Source organism: Rhinolophus ferrumequinum, chromosome 18, assembly GCF_004115265.2.
Source record: "Rhinolophus ferrumequinum isolate MPI-CBG mRhiFer1 chromosome 18, mRhiFer1_v1.p, whole genome shotgun sequence".
NCBI classification, from domain to species: domain Eukaryota; kingdom Metazoa; phylum Chordata; class Mammalia; order Chiroptera; family Rhinolophidae; genus Rhinolophus; species Rhinolophus ferrumequinum.
In genome coordinates this window covers 11,960,919-11,983,617 of record NC_046301.1, presented here as the reverse complement: position 1 = coordinate 11,983,617, position 22,699 = coordinate 11,960,919, and the positions used below count along the sequence as shown (strand labels likewise).

The window sequence follows — 22,699 nt, the reverse complement described above, 5'->3', positions numbered from 1 at the left end:
TTCATATTTTCAATGTTTTCTAAACAAATTTTGGTCTGTACAGTATCTTACCCAAAGACTATAGTGAATCTTTAAAAGTGTCTTGCTTGTCAATTTTTAATAGCGTGTTTTGGTAAATACTGTTCGATTATAAGAATATATGTGAACCTCATATGCCAGCGCTAATTCATCAGCTCTCTGAATCACTGTGTTCAGAAGTATTTACTTCAAAAGCAGAGAGTTTTTAAGGAGGGGTGCCAGGTAATAGGACTGGGAAGTGTAGTAGGTGTGTCAAACTTTGATATCTCTTTCTGGATTACCCAGTCTATCAAAATGTTCAAGTATTTTAACCATATTTCATAATGCTTGTAAATGGGTTATCAAAATAGTATCAGGGAATTGTGTTCTCGTTTATGTGCACAAAGAATTAATAAAGCATACTATTAGAAGTCTAGATGAATTGTAGCTCTAGCTTCATGGCACAATAATCTATCATTTTAGTAGAAATTGCTTATTTTTAATATTTACCATAAATGACAAAGTCAGTTTACAAAATATATATGATACTGTGGATTTTCTTGATTCATGTATTTAAATTTTGCTCGTTCTAAATTCTGTATGTGTGGTAATATCGTCATCCTAGTTGATGTTAGAGGTTCATTGTTTCAAGAAAATTTCATCTTTTATGTCTAAGTGCCTTGATTAAATGAGAAGAATCTTCGCTTTTTTGATACAGTTACTTATATTCTGTATAAGCAGTTATACAAGGAATATAAGCAGTTACTTATCTTCCGGTAACTGCTAATTTACTTAGAGATGCCTTGAGTTCATGCTTCTCTCCTCTCCTTCTCCCCAAACACGTTGCCAGGTTTGTTGTGTAGATGCCTGCTTTCATGTACCGCCAATTCAATAAATGTGCCTTTTTACATTTTATTTTAAATTTTAAATATATAGTTGGTAAAAATATACTTTTTATTTAAAGTGGTTTAGTGTTGGTATTTTGTGTTCTTGATATTTTTATAAATCCATATTGAAAATATCAAATAAAGTAATCTTTGAATAGTGAAGCCATGTCTGAAAATTATTTCTATTTAATTTTTAAGTTCTTCTAATTTTTTAAAGATCACTTCTCTTTGGCAGTAAACTGAAAACAACTTGCATTTTAGAATGAAGATACACATATTTCATGTTTTAAAAGACCAACTCTTCTATGAATTAGCATTTGTTTTTTAAGTTGCTCAAAATTGTGGCACCATGATCTAGAAGAACTGCTAATACAAACAGTTTTTCGTGAAGAATAATTGACTATTTTAAAGACAGTTCTGAATTTAATTGTTGAAGTAAAATTCAGCAAACATGTTGAGGATTTGGAATTAGCTTACTTGTATTACATTAGGAAAATATTCCTCATAATGTAATTTTTAAGTAGATAAAGACAGTAGATAGAAAAGATATATATATATAGTTTTTCATATATGTGTATGAATATATATTATATATATTGTTTTTCATATATATATATTCAACTATATATATATACATACATATATATGTATGTGTATATATATACATATGTATATGTATATATATAAATAGTTTTTCATTTACCTTTTAAAAGTGGAAGAAATTAAATACCCTCAGAATATCTTTGGCTTCAAGTAACAGAAATTCCCAAGTCACACTAGAAAAGGACATTTCTTCCCCTAACAAATAATTCAGACTGAAGGTATCTTCAGGCAGGGTATCTCAGGACGTCTGCTCCAGTTCTCCTGAAGTCTCTTGCTCTTCGCCTCTGTATCTTAGCTTCGTCATCAGGCAAATGACAAGATTTTAACAGGAATGTGTGGCGTCACACAGTTACAACCACATTCAGGCAATGTCTTTCCTAGACATGTTTTTACAGCCTTCCCCTGGAGTTCTCATCATCCATTATCAGTATATAGATTCAACAAGGTTTGTCACTAAAATTGAGGAAGGAGTCACTTTCCAAATTCTATGCAGAATGGGCTTGTGGTAGGAAGAAACAAGAATATAAATGAATTTAAGGGTATGCATTCACTAAACTCTGGATATTTTTCATTATTTGTATCTAATTTGGAATTTGGGTATTTAATGTTTTAATTTTTGCTAACAAATAGATTTAAAATCACATTTTCACCCTACAGACAGTTTTCAACACTAGAGTCAAAGTGGTGATTTTTCTCTATCTCAAATTGCACAATCCTAGGGAATAAATATGCCATATATTCTGTATAAAATTGAATTCAGTTTTGTTTGGTAATGGGGCTCATGATTTTTCATGTTATATCCTTTTAGATCTAAATTAGGCACATACTGAAAATTACAACGAAATAGTTAGATTCAATTTAGTCACTCAAATGGGTTTCCACCAAAAATAATTATCGACAGATTACAAATGGTCAAGACTGTTTCAAAATAAACCACATTTAGTAAAGTATTGGTTTCTTGAGTTTTAATTTAGAGTATTCTAAGGCAAATATGTTTTCGTGCTTATGTTTTATAATTGTACCACCAGAGGAAAGGGACTATTAATGCACTGTGTATGTCACCGACTGTTGTGGTGTTCTATATAAAGAATTTTAAAAGAATAGTTCCTACTTACAAGGCAATGCATAAATGTTGAGAAAAAAACCTAAAAAGTTACATGCCTACAAAATGGCCCCAATATATAAAAATAACACGAAGATAAATTAAGCAGTGCTCATTTTCTTTACTAAAGGATTTATTACTAGATCCTTTAGTAAGTACATTTAAGTCATAAAAATGAACAAAATTGGACTTAAAGCTTTTCAATATATTTTGTCTGTATTACACAAATGTGGTATAACCCTCACACATTTAACCATGCAACACATATATTAAAAAATGCAGATTATGAAATTGTGAGTTACAAATACACTTGGATTTGAATTTGTTGAGGTCAGATTGCAGATTTGCTGAGAGGAAATATTTATAGCTATGTGTTGGTTTTGTCTCATGGTCATGTCTTATCTGTGAGTTCACAGAATGCTCTTAACTGTATTGAAGTTCCCGAGTGAAATGAAACACCTGACTTAAGAGAAGAAAAATGATCCTCTTAGTGGCATTTTTGCCACAGTAGAGAAAATACTTCGCTTTTGAGAGACACGGGCAGTTTGTACAATGATATTGCATCAGATTTTGTTAATCCTTTTATGTTTATATCACCTTAGATATTATAAATATCCCCAGTTTGAAGTTCTGCCAAGTACTAACTGCTCATTATGAGTTCCAAAGGATGTTATTGAAATGGTGGATGTTATTTATTTATTTATTTATTTATTTATTTATTTATTTATTTATTTATTTATTTGCATAGAGTGACTATTGGTCATGATTCATTGTGTTGTGAGTGTGTTTTAAATTGGTATTTACAGTAGGATTTGTTTATCGCAGGAAACCATAGCTGACAGTCTGTAGTGAATCACAGTTTTGATTTACATTCCATTTTATCTTTGTACATGTGCCAGTGGCATACCAATGTCCCACAGTTTTGACTTATTGCCAATCCTAGTTTCTTGAAGTTCAACTGAGCCTTTATAATTGTCATTCCAACAACCTTTTGTTAATTAAAGAAGTGCCTCAATTTGAATGCAAGCCAGATCTCAGAATTATAACTAGACTGTTTTGACACATCATTATATTACTGAATCAATGAAATGATAATCTAGTATAATTCACTACTCTATTCACTCATATTTTATATGTAATATTTATACAAGTGACATTTATATTGTATAGATTACAATTGGTAAAAAGCAGTTGGTACTGAGGTATGGTAATCTTATTTTTATTTTAACCAAAATATATTGTCAAATACAAATTTGACCATGCCATTAGTTTAAAAACCTCTCATGGCCTCCGTTTACTTTTTAAGGCAGGTAGGCACATATAATATTTACCATGGTTAGGAAACTTTGTATTTGGTCCCTGTGTATCTTTTAAGTCTTTTCTTTCCTACTATTTCCCTTGCTCAACATGCTGAAAATAAACTGTTCTTATTACAAGTCCTTTAAAGTGTCAAACTAATCCCTGTCTCACCCAAAGCTTTAATATTTTATCAGGTAGAATGGTGCTTGTTACAAGGGGTGAAATAAATGGTCCAACTGGTTTATGAAAAAAAAAATGATAGAGGATACGTTACCATATCAAAATAAGTAATAGATCTTCTTTCCAAAATGGAAGTATTGTTTTTTCCTTTTCTTTTTTATTTATTTTATTTTATTTTCCCACACAAGTGGTAAGGACGATTGTACTCTACAGAGGCAATACTTTCTTAATTAGACCACATGGCATAGTGTTGTAAGGAGGGTGGGGGGGGCAAGTTTTTTGCAAGGCAAAGAGGCTTACCTTCAAATATTTAGAATGTTATTGTTTAATATTTTATTATTATTATTTTGTATAACAATTCATTCTTCTCCCTACCTATGCTTTCTCATGTTTTAGGATGTAGTGTGGATATATTTCTTTGTAGGGGATCTGATCTTATTCTAACAGGAACACATGAAGGAAACTGGGCAGCCATTGTAAGAGAAAAAATAAAGTAAGCCCTAAGTCTTTAAAAAGATGAAGTATGGGGTAGAGAAAGAACAGTCAGTAGCAAAACATTGAATCGCATTAAATTATTATTAGGTGTCAGCTTGGGGAGGGCACACATAGCCACAACATAGACCTAAGAAATATGGGCAAAACATTTTGGGGAAACTGCACATATCAATGAAAGGTGTTTATGTATTTATTTAGTGTGTTTTTTTAATTTAAAATATGTATTAAGATATAACAAATAAAAAACAAATTTTAAGCATACAACTTGATAAATAATGTAAATATGTACATTTATGTAACTACCACTAACGCCAAGAAACATTACCTATACTCCTCTTACCTCCTCCCACTTCCCTATCACATTTATTCAACTGTAAGCTCTAAAGAGTAATTTTAGATACCTTGAACTATACTCAACTGATTTCAAAAGCATGCACCCTCTTGTGTCACTTTCAATCAAGATATTTCAGTGAGATTCATACATACTACTTAGTGCAGTCATGATGTGTTCATTGCTATTTTCATATGTCACTCTTTCGTGTGACTATACTACAAATTATCCTTCTACCATGAATGAACATTTAGGTTGCTCTCATGTTGGCGTTATACTGAATAACGCAGCTATGAAAATTACATAGATGTCTAGTTTTTAAAATTGAGATATAATTCACATGCCACAAAAGTAACCATTTTCAAGTGTAAAATTCAGTGTTGTTTAGCATATTCACAAGATTGTACCACATCATCATTATCCAGTTCCAGAATATTTTTTGTCACTTCAAAAAAGAAACCTTATACATCCATTCTCTCTTCCATCCCACCCTCACCCTAAGCACCTGGCGACCTTAGTCTAATTTTTGTCTCTAAGGATTTGTCTGTTCTGGATATTTTATATAAATACTATGTACCGTATGTGATCTTTTGTATCTGGCTTCTTTCACCTATCCTAATGTTTTAAAGATTCCTCCATGTTGCAGCATGTATCAGTATTTAATTCTGTTTTATGTCTGGATATTCATTTGCAGGGACATACTATATTCTGTTTATCTACCATGTTGGACAGTTGAGTTGTTTGCACTTCATAGCTATTGTGACTATACTGCTGTGACATTTGTGTACAAGTTTTGGGGTGAATTTACGTTTTTAATTCTCATGAGTATATTCATAGACAAAGGTTATTATCTTTTTCTTTATAAACTTTGTTTACTTCTTAAAAGAATCAACTTTTTATTTCATTTTCTGTATTATTTTTTATTGTTATTTTGTCTATTTGTTTATTATTTTCTTCCTGCTTGCTTTGGGTTCAGTGTGTTCTTCTATTTCTAATCCTGTAAGGTGGAAGATGCGTTATTCATTTGAAATATTTCCTGTTTTTTCACATAGGCATCTGTGGTTATACATTTCCCTTAATCATTGCTATCTAGGTATAATAGATAGGTTTGGTTATGTTTTCATTTTTGATTGATCTCAAAGTATTTTCTAATTTTCCCTTTTTAACCCTTCTTTGATCCATTGGTTATTTGTTTTTTAATTCATATATTTCTTAACTTCCCAAATTATTTTCTGATCTTGATTTCTAGTATTGTTCCATTGTGGTTGGCAAACACACTTTGTATTATTTCTCAGTTACAAATTTTTGAGACTTTTTTATGGCTAACATATGATCTATCCTCGGAAATGCTCCATGTGCCCAAGAAAAGAATAGGAATTCTGATGTTGTTCGGTCTAGTGCTTTGTAAACATCTGTTAGATCTAGTTGTACATAGTGTTGTACAAGTCATCTGTTTCTTGTTAATCTCTCTCTAGTTTAAACACATAGAATAAGCACTCAGAATATCAGTAAGGATACAGAATAGCACAAATGGACATGATTGGCATATGTAGCATCAAGACCAAACTACTGCAGAACTCATGTTAGTTTCAAGTACAAGTAGAATATTTTCAACAATCGTCCATATAATGAGCCATAAACTTAGTCATAATATATTTCAAAGTACTAAAATCACACTGAATATATCTGCCGATCACTGTACAATTAAAATAGGAACAAAAAAAAGAATATGTCTGGCAAATCATTACAGATTCACAAATTACAAAATATGCTCTGAAATTACAATGGAAATTAGAAAATTTTCTGAATTGAATGATAATCAGTTTACAATCTATACAAACTTGTGAGAGATATATATGCTTTGTGATTAATTTATATTCTTATACATATGCGTATATTAGAAAAGCAACAAAGACTGAAAAGAATGGACTAGTATTTTTTTCTAGAAATTGGAGAAATTATAAGAAAATAGAAGAAATTAAAGAAATAGGAAAATATAATAAAAGGGATCAATAATCTCCCTTATATTCTCTCCCTGAGGAAACTTACTAGAAGATTATCTTTAGAAATGTAGAACAACTGAAGATACATTGAATATATATTTATCTCTAAGAGAAAGAGTAAGAGATAAACATAAGGAAAGTATATGTGAGTTAAATGCTCTGATATTTTAGATAAAGTAACACAATCAAAACTGTTTAAAAACATGACAGTATGGAAAGTAAAATCAATTCTATCACCATCTATAGGAAATAATTGATTTATTTGAAATACGGTGTTAGAGAAGAGCTCTGTGGATACCCTGGAGCACCAGAAAGATGGACAAGTGGATCCTAGAGCAAATTAAGAGTGAAATATCACTGGAGGCAAAAATGACAACACGGAAGCTGTCTTACTTTAGGCACATCATGAGGACACAGGGTTCTTTGGAAAAGACAATAATGCTAAGAAAATAGAAGGCCCTGGAAAAGAAGAAGACCAAACACGAGATGGACAGACTCCATAAAAGAATCCATAGGCTGAGTCCACGGGAGCTGAGCAGGGTTGTGAGGACCAGATACTGTGGATGTCAGTTATTCAGAAGGTTATCAGGAGTAGGAGCCGACTCAATGGCAAGCAACATCAACAACCTGAATCAAGTATTTACTTGATTGCTTTCAAGTATTTACTGGGAATAAAACACACTACTTCAGGTTGGATTTGAAAGGAGGAGAGGAGGAAGAAAAGGGTGCTTGTTGAATTCAGTATTGCTCATTAAAGGAAACAATGGACAGCATCCGAAAAAGTGAGATGACTGTGAATGTTCTAAAAAAAATAATATAAAAGGTAACCACTAGTTTAAAACTGCAAACTTTTCTAAATACTAAAATATGTGATGAGAGAATAAATGACCAAATATTGATATACCTACGTGTGAATAAAACTTATAAAAATATGGTATTAGAGGCTAAGTATATCAATTGTAGTAATAACCAAATTAGGTTAAATTACCAGTTGAAAATATTTTCTTCTTGGCTGAAAAGTATGCTCTATAGAAGGGACAGACATATGAAAACAACATTCAAAGTGATCAGAATAAAAGGATGCAAATTAGAAAAATAATATAAAATAATTAAACACCAACATTGAAAAAGTTATTAAAAACCAACAATAAACCAAAAGAAAACAGAAAGAAGAACTTGAGATTATCGCCACCTAAATTAAAATGCACCTCAGGTTATTGGTACTGAAGCTGTGAATAAACAAAATTCCTACTCTTATGGATCATTCAGATGCTTTAGATAAAAAAAGGATAGGGAGGCAAGTTGTTTTCTTTTCTCCTCAAAGCTGCAGCTTAAGGCAGCAATTATTAACACCATATGGCTACTATTTTACTATACATACACAAATCTTTGATATATTGAAATATTTAAGACTTATCAGTGGAGATAATACTTATTGATAGTCACAAAATAAAGGCACTATTCCTTCACAACTTCCTTACACTAATAATTTACAGTGTATTGGGTTTGTGCAAAAGTAATTGTGGTTTAAAAGGTTAAAAATAATTGCAAAACTGGCAATTACTTTTGCACCAACCTAATATTTACAGGCATATCTCAGAGATAGTGGGGGTTCTGTTCCAGTCCACTGCAATAAAGTGAGTGGTGATATTTTTGCTGGTGGAGGGTCGGTCTTGCCTTCATTTTGTAAAAAAAGCAACATCGGTGAGGTGTAATAAAACAAGGTATATCAGGACGGTATATTTCAGGACAGTTTTTCTTTCTAGAAATATCTATTGAAATAATATTTTTTTTCTGTGCATCAACATTTGTAAGAATATTTGGATGGACATGATGGTTCTGTTTGATCAATATTAATTTAAAGCTGCTGGATTTCCTTGGAGAGCTAATCAAGAAGGTAGACATTTTTCCACATTAATGTTGTCAAGTGACAGTCGATTTAAGAGGTAAGGAACATTATTTACTTACAAAGAAAATGTTTTCCCTTATGCAATTACCGTTAGAGGAATCATTAGCCACAACAAAAGCTCTATGAGTCAGTTAAACATATGTCTCATTCTATAATTTATACTTCTTAACAGTCTGTGATCCCTTGGGTCAATGTTACTTTAGAAATACAGAGAGAACCCTAAAACTAAATAATTTCTATTATAAAATGAACATGTAAATTATCTGCTAAATTACTTGTACTTAATTAGTAATTTTGCATAATGACATACATTCTCTTTGGGTCTCTTCAGGCTTTGACAGATAACACTTTACAAATGTTACTTAAGTTCCAATTACAGCACAAACCTTGTAGAAATATACTATTAATCTAAATATACAAATGTTAGCAATCCTGGTAATCCTTAGGCAAATTATAATTCAACATGTCTGCTAAAGGGTACCTTGGCTCATTCTGAATGTGGTGTTTCTTACGCTGCTGATCCTTACACGAGACACTAAAGATGTCAATTTTTTTTAAATTATAGGTGGATAACACATTGCACAATTATTAGAATTAGCTCATTTCACGTTTAATTTAGAAATTCAAATTACAAAAATATGTATCTTCTGATATAAAAGCTGTCTTTTTTGGTAATTAACATTAACCATGTAAGACAAACTACTAGTATCACACCCACAGTGTTTCACCCTTATTGTTCTAATCTTGTCATCATTGCTTTGTGTCTTAAGCTATGATGGGGATCAGAATTTGCCACCCCAAAATATACCTTTTGAGATATTGATTTTCAGCTGGGTATTCTTAAGAAATAAAAGATTCAGAAAGAACCTTTGATAGATGACTGGATTAAGAAACTGTGGTACAGTTATGCAATGGAGTATTATGCAGCCATAAAGAAGAAACCAATCTTAACCATTTGCAACAACATGCATGGACCTAGAGAACATTATGTTAAGTGAAATAAATCAGACAGAGAAAGACAAGTACCATATGATCTCACTTATATGTAGACTCTAAAGAAGAGAATAAGTGAATGAACTAATCAGAAACAGCTTCGGAGACATAGAGGAAAAACTGAGGGTTGCTAGATGGGAGTGGGGGTAGGGATAAGGGGGAAGGTGAGGGGATTAGAAAGCACAGGCAGTAACCACAAGATTGCCACAGGGTTACGAAAGTCAATTTGGGGAATGTAATCAATAATGTTATAAAGATTTTGTAGGGTGTCCGATGGACACTTGTCTCATTAGGGAGACCATCTCAGGGAAGATGTAGATTCCTGATCACTGCACTGTACACCTGAAGATGAAGCTGAACAATAATGAATGTCAACTACAAGTTTATATATATATACACACACACATATATACATATATATATACACATATATATATACATACATATATACATATATATACATATATATATATATATGTATATATGTATGTATATACTTACAAGAAGCGGAGTACAACATTAGGAATAGAGACAGTGGAAATGCAAAATGGCCGTGTGTGATGTCAGAGGGATAGTGGATGGGGGAAGGGAGGTTGACACAGTGTGAGGGATAGAAATGATAAACGTCTAAGTATTACTTTGTTTTGTGCACCTGAAACTAACAAAATAAAAAAGAAAGTAAAACATGAAATTGTTGTTTAAAAAAAGAAAAGAAAGAAAGAAAGAACCTTTGACCCACCCTTTTACCTGCCTAAAGGAATTCAGATAGAAAAAGCTGCTTTAGGAAGGGAACCTTAGCGTGTTCACCTTAGCACAAGCACCTACATATACGAATTAAGTGTGGCACACAGGGAAGATCTGAGTGGGTTTTTTTGTTAATCCTCCTCTGTGTCCCACTGTTTTGGGGCGGTCCAAGCAAGAATTTGTTTACCACGTTTGTTCTTTCTCATCTACCTGTGAATAGGCTGCTTTCTCTTTGAAATCCCTGCCCCTTGCCTGTCCTTTGTCCAGAATGGCATATAAGCCTCAGCTGCCGAATACGTCCTCAGGTCTCATGTTCTTATGAAGTCCCTGTATATACATAGGTAATGAATCTGGTCATTTTCTCCTGTTAATCTATTTCATGTTGATTTGATTATTAGCCCAGCCAGAAATAATCAGAAGGTGGGAGGGAAATTGTTTTTCCACCTTCACAGGCTAAAATATATATAAAATCAACAAAACCAAAAGTTGGTTCTTGTAAATGATTAATGATTAATGAAACTTTGGTATATGACTTATCAAGAATAAAATGCAGACTAAAATTATCAGGAATTTAAAATGGAGTCATCACTCAGATTCTGTAGTCATTACTAAGCAAATGATAGAATGCTATGAACACATTTACTTCAATATAGTTAACAATTATAATAATTTACAATATCCATGAAAAACATGACTTACATAACTGAAATAAGAAAGGACAAAAAATCTGATGTAGTCTAATCTACTTATAAAATGGATCCATTATTAAAATCTGTTTGCAAAGAATACTTCAAGATCAGAAATCTTCATCAGTGAATTTTCCCAAAATTTTAAGTAGGAAATTCCAAGATTTTTACATAAAATTGTTCAGAGAATGCAGACTTATAATACTTCTTAACGTATAATGCAGCGATTCTTGACAACAAAATCTGAAAATAGTATTGAAAGAATGATTACAATGTCTTGCAGATAGCACATGCAAAGATCTTAAACAAAAATATTACAATAAGAAATTACTATTTTTTTTAAAGTGGTGAAGGCGTAGTTTATTAGAAGAGACAGTGTACTCCAAGGAAATAGAAGCAGACCCGAGCAGTAGAGAATGGCTCAAGGGCCCAAGGTGACATTATTAGGAGAAAAAGTACACTCCAAAGAGTTTGGAGCGGGCCAAGCAAAAGAAGAGGCTCAAAAGGCCAGTAAGAAATTACTTCCGTCAGAAAATTTCAGAGAGACAAACACAAGCCATAGAAAGAGAAAAAATAGTTATAATTCATACATCTGATAAATATTATATGATATAATTATATCAGATTATATGAAGCACTCCTATAAATCAATTAATAAAATAGTGACAATCCATTAAAATATTGGGCAGAGTTAAAAAGACATTTAAAAATATGTATATTCAAATAACCAATATAAATATAAAAGTCCATTTGACTTTATTTGCTGCAAATTAAAATTATGAGGCCAATCCCTAGGATCATTAAAATGCAAAAATGTATGTAGTCAGGAATGAAGATAATTTGGAATTTTACACAGGCTGATGGGAGTGTAATTTAGTATAATCCATTTGAATATCCTTTGGAATTATGTACTAAACTTATTCAGTCCCGTATCAGTTTACAGGTATATTATACTGAATAGAAATATGTATTTATGTTCAAAATTAATACATGGACCAGTTTGTTCACAGAAGCATTATTCAGAATATCTGAAAACTTAAAACAATCAAGTATTCATAAACACTAGATTGATTCAATGAATTATATCTTTATTCAGTGGAATAAAAATAATTAGAATGAAGAAAAAAATGCAACTATCCTCAATAACATCTTTTAAATTTTACAAATATGCTGTTGAGTGTGAAAAACCAGGCACAGATAAATAGTACTTTGTACTTTCATTAATATATAACATCTAAAACAGAAAAAAAAAAAGCTACCACATTAGTAATTAGTGTAATTTTTATATCTGCTAGGGAAGAGTGTCAGGGATTGTGAGTAAAACTGGTACTAATGAATAGATATTATGACAATGTATCAGTCTATACACATAAAATCTGTTCTCTTCAAAATGCATAGTATATAGTTTACTAAGAGTCCACTACAAAAATTATATGGCAGAACTACCTAAGAAAGATGTCTCAAGGACTCTTGAGTGCATCTGTAAAACTATTGCACCTACCCTGACTATCAAGTAACTGGGTGCATGTAACAACAGAAGACTGACACACTGATGATATAGATGGAAGAAAGGGACAGCAAAATCTAAATGTAGCGCTAACACCATTCTGGGAGTGACCCTGGTGGGTCAGCGAGGCTGGAGCTGTTGAGAAGGGGCTGCCCAGGTACCTCCATTTCGCTGTCTTGGCTGATCATTCTGAAGTCACCTTGGCAGCTTCAGTGGGATAAGTGGGGAGTTCTCATTGTCATCTTGTGGGCAACAAGATGGCCGTGCAGGAGTTCAAGGTCCCTCCCATTGGTGCAACAAACTTCAGGGAAGTCATGCACATTGGAGCGGAGATTTAGGACAACCTGAAAAATATGTTCAAGAACAAATATGTGAAAGATGCCACCAGTCTGGGGGCTGAAGGCAGGTGTGTTTCTGGAGAATAAAGAAGCCCTTAGCTGCTGAAAAAGCAGTGGGTATAGCCAGCTACAGGGATAAGCTTGTCATTGGCATGGACGTGGCTCCCTCTCAGTTCTTCAGATTGGAAAAGTGTGACCCGAACTTCAAGTTGCCTGATGACCCCAGCAGGTAAATCACAACCCACTAGTTGGCCAACCGGTACAAGCCCTTCATCAAGGAGTACCCAGTGGTGTCTGTTGCAGACCCTTGGCTGCGGTGACTGAAGCTCTGCCGAAGTTCACTGCCAGTGCAGCAATCCAGGTAGGAGGGGATAATCTCACAGTGACGAACCTGAAGCAGATTTCCAAGGCTGTGGTTCAGATATCACGTGGCTGCCTCCTGCTCAGTGTGAACCACATCAGCTCCGTGACCAAGTCTCTTCAGGTGTGCAGGCTGGGCTTGTCCAGTGGGTGGGGCATTGTGGTGTCTCATTCAGCATTCTGGGAGACTGAATATACCTGCATCGTTGACCTAGGGATGGAGTTCTGCGCTGGGTAGTTCCAGACTGGTGCATCTGGCCAATCCGAGCACTTGGCCAAAGACAGCCAGTTCCTCAGAGTTGAAGAGGATCTGGGCAGCAAGGTTAAGTTTGCTAGCAGGAACTTCAGAAACCACCTAGCCACAGAAGCTTTAGGCAGGTGAGCCCTTCACGCTTCAGTCACTAGTTGGCCAGTTAGGCCTCTCTGCTCCTGAGGTTCACAGGTCAAGTTCCCATTTGATCATTGCAGGGGCCTCTGGTACTTAACTCCCCTGTCTCATCCCTGGGATGTTCTCTCACTGCTTTCTTAGAACTGCTTCAGAAGCTGAGCTTCGCAATCCGGAACCCTGTGGGACACTAGCTCTATAAACATGGGATTGGCCAAAATCATTGTGTTTCTCACTTGGCTTCCCACCAAGTGTCTGCAGCCATGTATGTTTACAGTGAAATCACTCAGGTATCCATAGGCAATACCCCCATGGTTTCGTGTGCAATATAAAAAGTCCTCGTTGACTAGAAAAACATTTTTTAAAATTATCGGAAAGGATATGTACTTAGAAGAAGTTAATATCAGGAGAAATTGTCTATACCCCTTCATTTTATTCTTATCATCATATTTTTTTGTTGTTGTTGTTGTTTGTTTGTTTGTTTTTTGGTGAACAAAGAAAAACTGAAGGAAAACAATTTTTACAAAGTACTGAAAAAAATCCAGCCATGTTTTTGGGGAATAATGATTTGCATACACAATGATGAGATCTTAACTTTTTATACTTTTTATTTTTACTGTGAGTTGCCATACATATACAGTAAAGTACATAGAATAAGGTACAGCTCCATGATTTTCACACAAATGCCTGAATATTCAAACATTTAGCAGTAGAGACTAAAGTTAAGCCACTGGTATGACACTATCCTTTGAGTTCAGTTAGCCACCCTTGATTGATTACATTGGATCCTTTCCACCCTTGTAGGGTAAGTTATTCACCTACATATTCTGGGTGACCAAGATGACCTTAAAGTGCCCCTCAGCTTCACTAAACTAGATAGTTTCTTGTTTTTACCCTAACTATGGCTTCAGAACTGTCTTTTCTCAGAACATTTATCTCAGAAAATTTTCAATTGTTAATTAATTTTCTGTCCCTCTGAAATGTATGTAAATCTTCTCCTAACCTCCTGTCAGTTTTATAACTCCAGGAAATGTCTTTCTCAAGGACCTGGGAAACATCTCTTTGAAATGTAGACATCAAAGGAGATAACAACGGAGATAACACCCTATTTCTAAGGAAAGGTGGGAACCTAACTTCAATGGGCAAGAATTAGCAAGTAGCCTGATTACAGAGAAAAACAGTTGCAAACTCAGGAATAACTCAATGTGCTGGACACATACCATTGATGAATCCCACCTCCAAAGTCATCTAATACTTTTCCACTAGTTCGCCCCAATTTTTTAAAACTCTCCCACCTTTTGTTTAAGTGGAGGTGAATTCAGTCTCTTTCTCTTTTGCAATAGTCTTAAATAATGTCTTCCTTGTCTTTTTAACTTTGCCTGTTGCATTTTTTGTTTTGACATGGATGTGGCTCTGTGTTTTCCTTCTCTGATTGCAGTGCCTTGGTAAGTAGTCTACTCAAGGCCTGAGAAATGGACTGATTTATCATAATGGGATCATGATCAGTGCCTTGGAAAATCAATTACAGTGTGGCAAAGGTGGTACAACAATGAGCAAAATGTCCATGGAATTGTTTGACCCTAATACCTATAATATTTCCAGTAGATAGAATACCTTCGTCTTAGTGATTTCTCACGATTGTTCCCAGTGACATAACAGTAATTTTTACCTCATTGAGCAACGTATGGCCTTCTGGACTAGAGGACCTGGTTCTGAGAGGTAGGGCATGTTTACTCAACAGCATATTAAGGACTCAACTGAAAAAGAATTAACTCAATTTAGTTATTTTGAGCACCCCCCCCACACACACATGCCAGTAAAACAATAGGTAAAAAAGGAGTTACTATAGTGGCAGGGATAAGTGACCACAATTTTCAGGAGGGGGAGGAGTTGCTGCTGTGTAATGGGGGCTGGAAGAAGTATGTCTGGAGCTAAGAAGATTCCTCAGGCTTCCTCTCAGTGCTTCATTGAGTCAAGATCTGAAATAACGATCGTGGGAAACACAATCTGACCAAGACATGGTAACCCAATGTTTGAAGTCCTCAGGCAGAAAGGTATGGCTTATCACACTGGGCAGGTACCAGTGCCTAACTGGAGTGTTGGTTTCAAAGAAAATTTGGTATGAGAAGGAGAAGAGAAATATAAAGAATGTCAGCTGTGGCCAGCGTCAGGACCATCTACAGCAGCAGGGATGTTTACTAACCGTCATTTTATATTGGTGGATTTTTGTTGTTTTTATTTTTTTTTTAATGTGACTAATTTTAAGAAGTAGTAACATTAAGTAGCATCTATAGTACTCTGGGAATTGATGAATAAATATACAGCACCCTTGCCTCTCAAGTGAGAGAATTTTGAAATGTGATTTTTACACGCTTTCTAGAGTTTCTCCAATAGATTAAATTCCATTTCCTCAAATGGTAGCTGACTGAAATACAACCTTCATCATTACTTTTTTTCCCCTATCATTTTCTCACATCTCTACCAATGACATTTGTGCTCCAAAATAATTATTTGTGCTCAAGATTTTATCTCAGTATCTCTTTCAGGAACACACACACACACACACACACACACACACAGTGATCTGTGACCATTAGCTATCAAAGGAGGGGATAACTTCTAAATCCCCATGTTGTATACAATGGTGGTCATCTGATAATTATTTAAGATCCTGATAGAATGGTATTTCCAGATCAAATTGAATACCTTGTCTCTCTTTTTGTTCATGAAGGTATATAATGAATGTTGTTTTATATAAATCTGTACAAATATTATTTACCATATAATAAGCAAACTTTTGTGATAAGATAAAGGTTATCTTGTTTACTTACTTGACCTTGGATTTCCAGATAAATTTGTCAGATTTCATTCCTCAAAAATAAATATTAAAAAAACAGTTAAGTCCTCGGTAAATTGTATAGGATCAGAAGTATGTCTTGGGATTAAGTTAACAGGAATTGAAATAAACACCATGCCACATTGGTGAATGAACATTGCCTTTTCTTATATTTAAATTAGGAATCATTTTCAAGCAAGAGTATTTACTACTTATTAGTTTACATTATATTTTTAAAAATGAAACTGAAAAAATAAGTTTAGATTTTTAGTTTGGGTCAGCATGTGATTAAAAATATGGCACTATAACTTGTTGACTAACGGAAGTAGGAATTTGTAGTACAAAAGTGAATGGAATAAACAGTGTAATTGATTATGTGAAAAACACTGATTTATGGAATAAAAGTGCATTATTTTGTAATGAAAATATTTTTGTTGTGTTCTTTATCAAGGTGAAAATATAGCATGCTTCACTAATTTGATTACTGTGTTCCTAATTTTTTTTTTCTGAGTAAATTTCTTATACAGAAGAACTGTCATTCTTAATTATTGTATTGCATTTTAATTAAAATTATGAATTTCAAATATTTTATCATTTTCATCATTATACATGAGTGATATGATGGCCATTTGCTATGAGAATGTCTTACACTGAATTAAAATGTATTTGCCCTGATTATATCATCTATATTTTATCAACTTTAATGACTGAGGAAGTTCAACAGAATGCATCAACTATTTTTTTTTAATCTAGCAATTTGTATTTTATGAATATATCCTTTGAAATTATTATTATAATTGTTATCAAGTTAAGAAATGATGTGTGAAGCCACGACAGACCCAAAATAAAAACTATCAGAATTTGGGCATATGTAAATATGTGTATCTCACATATGTGCACATTTTACTAAGTTTATTATCCATATAAAAAACATTCCCAATACAAAATAAATCAGCAGCCATATTTTGTCTTAGAAAGCTTTAGACATTGGCCTGCCCGTGACTGGATGTATAAAAATCACATTATCACTGCCATATTCAACATAGAGTGAAATGGTTATTTTAGAACCACTTTTTCACAAATTTCTTTACTCGAGTTTAAATTCCCCAAACTAAATGTTTCCAAATGTCTAATAGCAGGGAGATGCTTGTTTGAGATAATATATACTTCTTTGTAGGCCTAAAGAATTACACTGTTTGTGAAATCCTATCCTAGAAAAACATGGTATTCAATTCATATAAACAGTCATTTTTAGGAAGTATTAGGAATCTATTTTCCTTAAGTATAATTTCTGCTAAGTCTCAGAGACCAAATGGATAACTCTTTGTTGGCCCTTATGTACTTCCCTCCCCCCCCCATGACCACCTTAAGAGGCTTCTTTGAATAGTAGCATTGCATTTTATGATCTCTCTGGTCTCCATTTATGCTTCAGTAGCCCCATTTACATTTGGCTCACTCACTGAGCAATACTGCCGAGTTTCTAAGAAGGAAGCAGCTATATATGGACAGTTAAATTGAGCAATAGCTCTAAATTTACATTCTTTGAATGTCTCTTTTCATTCCTATCAACATTCTTTGGGATTTTGTTCTTTTCCTTTTTTCATTGTTTATGTTAGCCTACATTTCTACCCGTCTTTTGTTTCCTTTTTCTTTGTTCTTATAAATAAAAATAATATCTGAAATGTGCTTTATTCTGTTTCATTTAAAATTTTTTTTTTCCATTTAAACAATACATATCTATAGGCAACCTATCATCAGAATTATTTTGTTAACATTTGAGAATTCTGTATGTCAGATAGGCTCATGAAGGCACAAGAGCATAGTATAACAATACTAATTATACTTGAGAAAGATAATGCAGCTTGTTTACTGGGTCTGCAAACACTTGAGGGTGACATGAAAAGTTAGAGCATTGATGTTCAAATGATTTCAAATAACTTCAGACTATCTCCTGGCAGTCATTTTGTGTTTTGTACTTCACAGATGTTTTAATTATATGCATCAAAGTTGGTTCTCAAATTATAAACAAGGAAAAAATAAGACAGCATAAATTTTTACATAGACAAGGGCAGGATGAATCAGATTAGAAGGGGGGGGGAAATAACTAAAAGCTGTAGTTTGAATTAAAAATAATTTTAATGTAATTGAATTGAGATATGCAAATATACTTTGAAAGCTGTCTGATGAAAGTGCATCTAAAAGCAGATTCTAAATCACAGCAGGATCCTTAGCATAATAAAGTCAATGAGAAAAATAATTATAACTGTAAATCCATAGTTTATAGTTGATCTGAAGTATTTCTTTCATGTAAACAAAGCTGAACTGCTTTGTAAGCTGGTAGTCAATGGTTTAGAGAAAGCTCATTAAGCTGTTTTATTTTTTTCCTGTGTCCCTGCCTCAGTTACAGGACAATTTTAATTATAAATAAATGATTTATGAAATCAATAGATATATATTAAAATAAAATTGAATCTTTTAAAGTGTGATTTGTGCAACCCATTGGAAAGATGGTGATAAATACACAGAGGATATTTAACAGGTGTGTCTACCGATGGAAAATTCAAGTGAAGGTTGTAATTTAATGTGCTAGAAAAAATGGAAACACAGGGATAATGGTACGGAAGTTACTATTTTGCCTATAGAGTTGTTCAGTTGAACCCAATTCTCTATTACTGTCTTTTACCAACTTGTTGCTAATTTATGTGAACTGAGCTTTACTGATCAAATATAAATACTTGCAGGGGAATTTTACAGTGCTTTTGATTAATGCAAAGAAAAAGATAATGTAACATGTTTTTAAAATAAATAAATGTTGACTTCTGATACAACATGGTATTCAAATCTTGGGCTATTTTGGCTTCTGACTGGGAGGTTACCTTTGAGATTAAGGCATTTTAAATAAAATCAGTTCCCATCAGAAATTTTGCATATTTCTTTTTGAACATTTCAGTTGTCATGAGTAGAATATACAGCCACAATGTAAAAATAATAAAAATAGATATATTGAAAACCTGGGCCTTCCTTTTTGTCTAATAGTAGAAAATATGAGTCTCTATTGAAAATAAATTTTAGCCATGCTGTTAAATTCCAGAAAGGCAACTGAAAGCACTTCTAAAATTTTTTTTAATTTAATTATCATTATCTAACATTAAACCCATTTAAAATCCCCCTTGTATTTAGCTGATTAATACATCTTTGTAATTTACTTATGAACTCTAATTGATTCAAGACTGAGTTATAGTGCTTACTTTTTTCTTACGGTTTATTTGATTTGATTTGTTTTGTTTTACCTGACTTGAAATAATAGACACTAGACACTCAGTGACAGTATGCCTGGGGATGTATTATTTTTGAAACAAAACATAATCAATACATATGGATGTTGTGATCTTAACACATTCTTCTTACTTAACTATTAAGGTTATTTATTTTTCAAGTGAACCTAATGATTACTATCTTTTCAATAATTTCTTCAAAACAAATGGAGCTCTGGCAGAAGAATGCACCACTAAAAACAACAACTGGTAATATTTTTAAGAGGTATTAAAACACATACACATACACATACACATACACACACATACACACCAGGGAAATACGCATGCAGAATAATATGAATATATGTTATCTTCTCCTTTTAGAACAAGAAATGCAATAAGCAAAAAGATTATAGCTTTGGTTACATCTTATGCAAGTAATAAAAGAAAGGGAAGCAAAGGAGTTAAAAAGGAGAAAAAGGGCAGGTGGAATATTCTCCAAGATATTCCATGTTAGGCCACAAAACAAGTCATTGAAAAAGATTAAGATCATATAAAATATATTTTCTGATCACAGTGGAATGGAACTAGAAATTAACAGCAGAAGGAAAGTGGAAAATTCACAAATATGTGAAAATTAAACAACATACTCTCAAATAACCAATGGGTCAAATAATAAGACATGAGGGAAACTAGAAAATATCTTGAGATTTATGAAAATGAAAACAACATACGAAAATATATGAAACGCAATAAAAGCAATGTTAAGAAGGGAATTTATGCTTACAAACATTTACATTAAAAAAGATCAGTCAACTACCTAATTTTACACCATAAGGAAGTACAAAAAGAACAAATTAAATCAAGTCTATCAGAAGAAGGAAATAATAAAGATTATTACAGAGGTAAATAAAGAAAAACAATGAAACCAAGATTTTGTTCTTCAAAGAGATCAACAAAATTGACAAACCTTTAGCTGGACTGACTAAGAAAATAAAAGGAGAAGACAAAAATAACTAAAATCAAAAATAAAAGTAGGAATATTACTACGGATTTTACAAAAATAAGAGGGAGTGTAAGAGGGCACTATAAATAGTCATATGCCAGCAAATCGGATATCCTAGATTAAATGACCAAATTCCTAGAATCAAACAAATTACCAAAAGTGCATTGTGAGACCTTAGAAAATCTGATCAGGCCTGTAACTAGTAAAGTCGATTGAATCAACAAAAACTTCCCAGATGGCTTCCCTGGTAAATGTTACTAAATATTGAAAGGATAATGAACCCCAATCCTTCTCAACCTATTCCCAATAACTGAAGGATATTGCAGTGTCTGAATCTACCTAAGTTTATCTATTCACCCACTGAAGGTCTTCTAGGTTGCTTCCAGGTTTTGGTAATTATGAGTAAGCCTGCTCTAAACATCTGTGTACAGGTTTTTCTGTGTGGGTATGAGCTTTCCACCCCTTAGGGTGAATACCAAGGAGTGCAGTTGCTGGCTTGTATGGTAAGATTATGTTCATTTTTGTGAGAAGCAGCCAAACCATCTTCCAAAGTGGCTGTACCATCCTGCGTTCTCACCAGGAGTGTGTGATGTATGAAGTTGCTCCACGTCCTCACTAGCATTTGGTGTTGTCGGTGTTCTGGAACTGGCCATTCTGAAGGTGTGTAGTGGTATCTCATTGTTGCTTTGATTTGCGTTTTCCTTGATGACATGTGATGTAGAGCATCTTTTCATATGCTTGTTTGCCATCTGTGTGTGTTCTTTCATGAGGTTCCATTTAGGTCTTTGGCCCACTCTTTTAGTTGTGTTCTTTGTTTTCTTATTGTTGAGTTTTAAGAATTCTTTGTATATATTGTATAATAGTCCTTTATCAGTTCTATCTTTTACAAATATTTCATTCCAGTCTGTGGCTTGTCTTCTTATTTTCTTGACATTACCTTTCACAGAACAGAAGTGTTTTTTGTGTTTTTTTTTTAATTTTTAAGAAAACGAGTTTATCAATTTTTTTTTCATGAGTTATGTCTTTGTTGTTGTATCAAAAAAGTCAGTGCCATATCCAAGGCCATCTAGGTTTTCTCCTGAGTTATCTTCTAGGATTTTTGTAGTTTTGCATTCCATATTTAAGTCTATGATCCATTTTAAGTTAATTTTTGTGAAGTGGGTAAGATCTGTGTCAAGAGTCACATTTTTGCATTTGTATTTTCAGTTGTTTCACTATTATTTGTGGAAGAGACTGTATTTGCTCCATAGTATTGCTCTCATTCCTTTGAAGAGGTCAGTTTATTATATTTATGTGGGTCTATTTCTGGGCTTTCTATTCTTTCCCATTGATCTGTTTATCTGTTCTTTTGCAACACCAGATCACCTTGGTCACTGTAGATTTATAGTAAGCCTCGAAGCTGGGTATTGCGAGTCTTCCAACCTTCCATATTGTGTTGGGTATTTTGGGTCTTATATCTTTTCCATACAAACTTCACGATCAGAATGTTAATGTCCATAGAATAAAGGTTGTAATTTCTGAAATCTGTAAGAATCGAGTATTAGTATTTCCCAGTGTCATGCGGCTATGGTGGATCAGTCAACGTTGTTAACTTAAAGTAATTTCATGTTTATTTATTACTCCTATAGCTGTGTATGGGAAATTTTTAGTTCTTTTCAGTTCACATAAGAGTATAGTAGTCCCAGTGTCACATGTGTTTTAATATAATATAATTTGCCACACAAACTCTGAAGTTTTACAGTCTGTCTTTTGGAAGGAAATAGACTTCATGAATCTCACTT

The 22,699-nt window shown here is 33.3% G+C and overlaps 1 pseudogene; it reads left to right on the top strand.

Moving 5' to 3' along the window:
- Positions 1-8,814: 8,814 nt before the first annotated feature.
- Positions 8,815-22,699, top strand: part of LOC117037880 (alpha-enolase-like) — a 69,412-nt pseudogene continuing 55,527 nt past the window's right edge.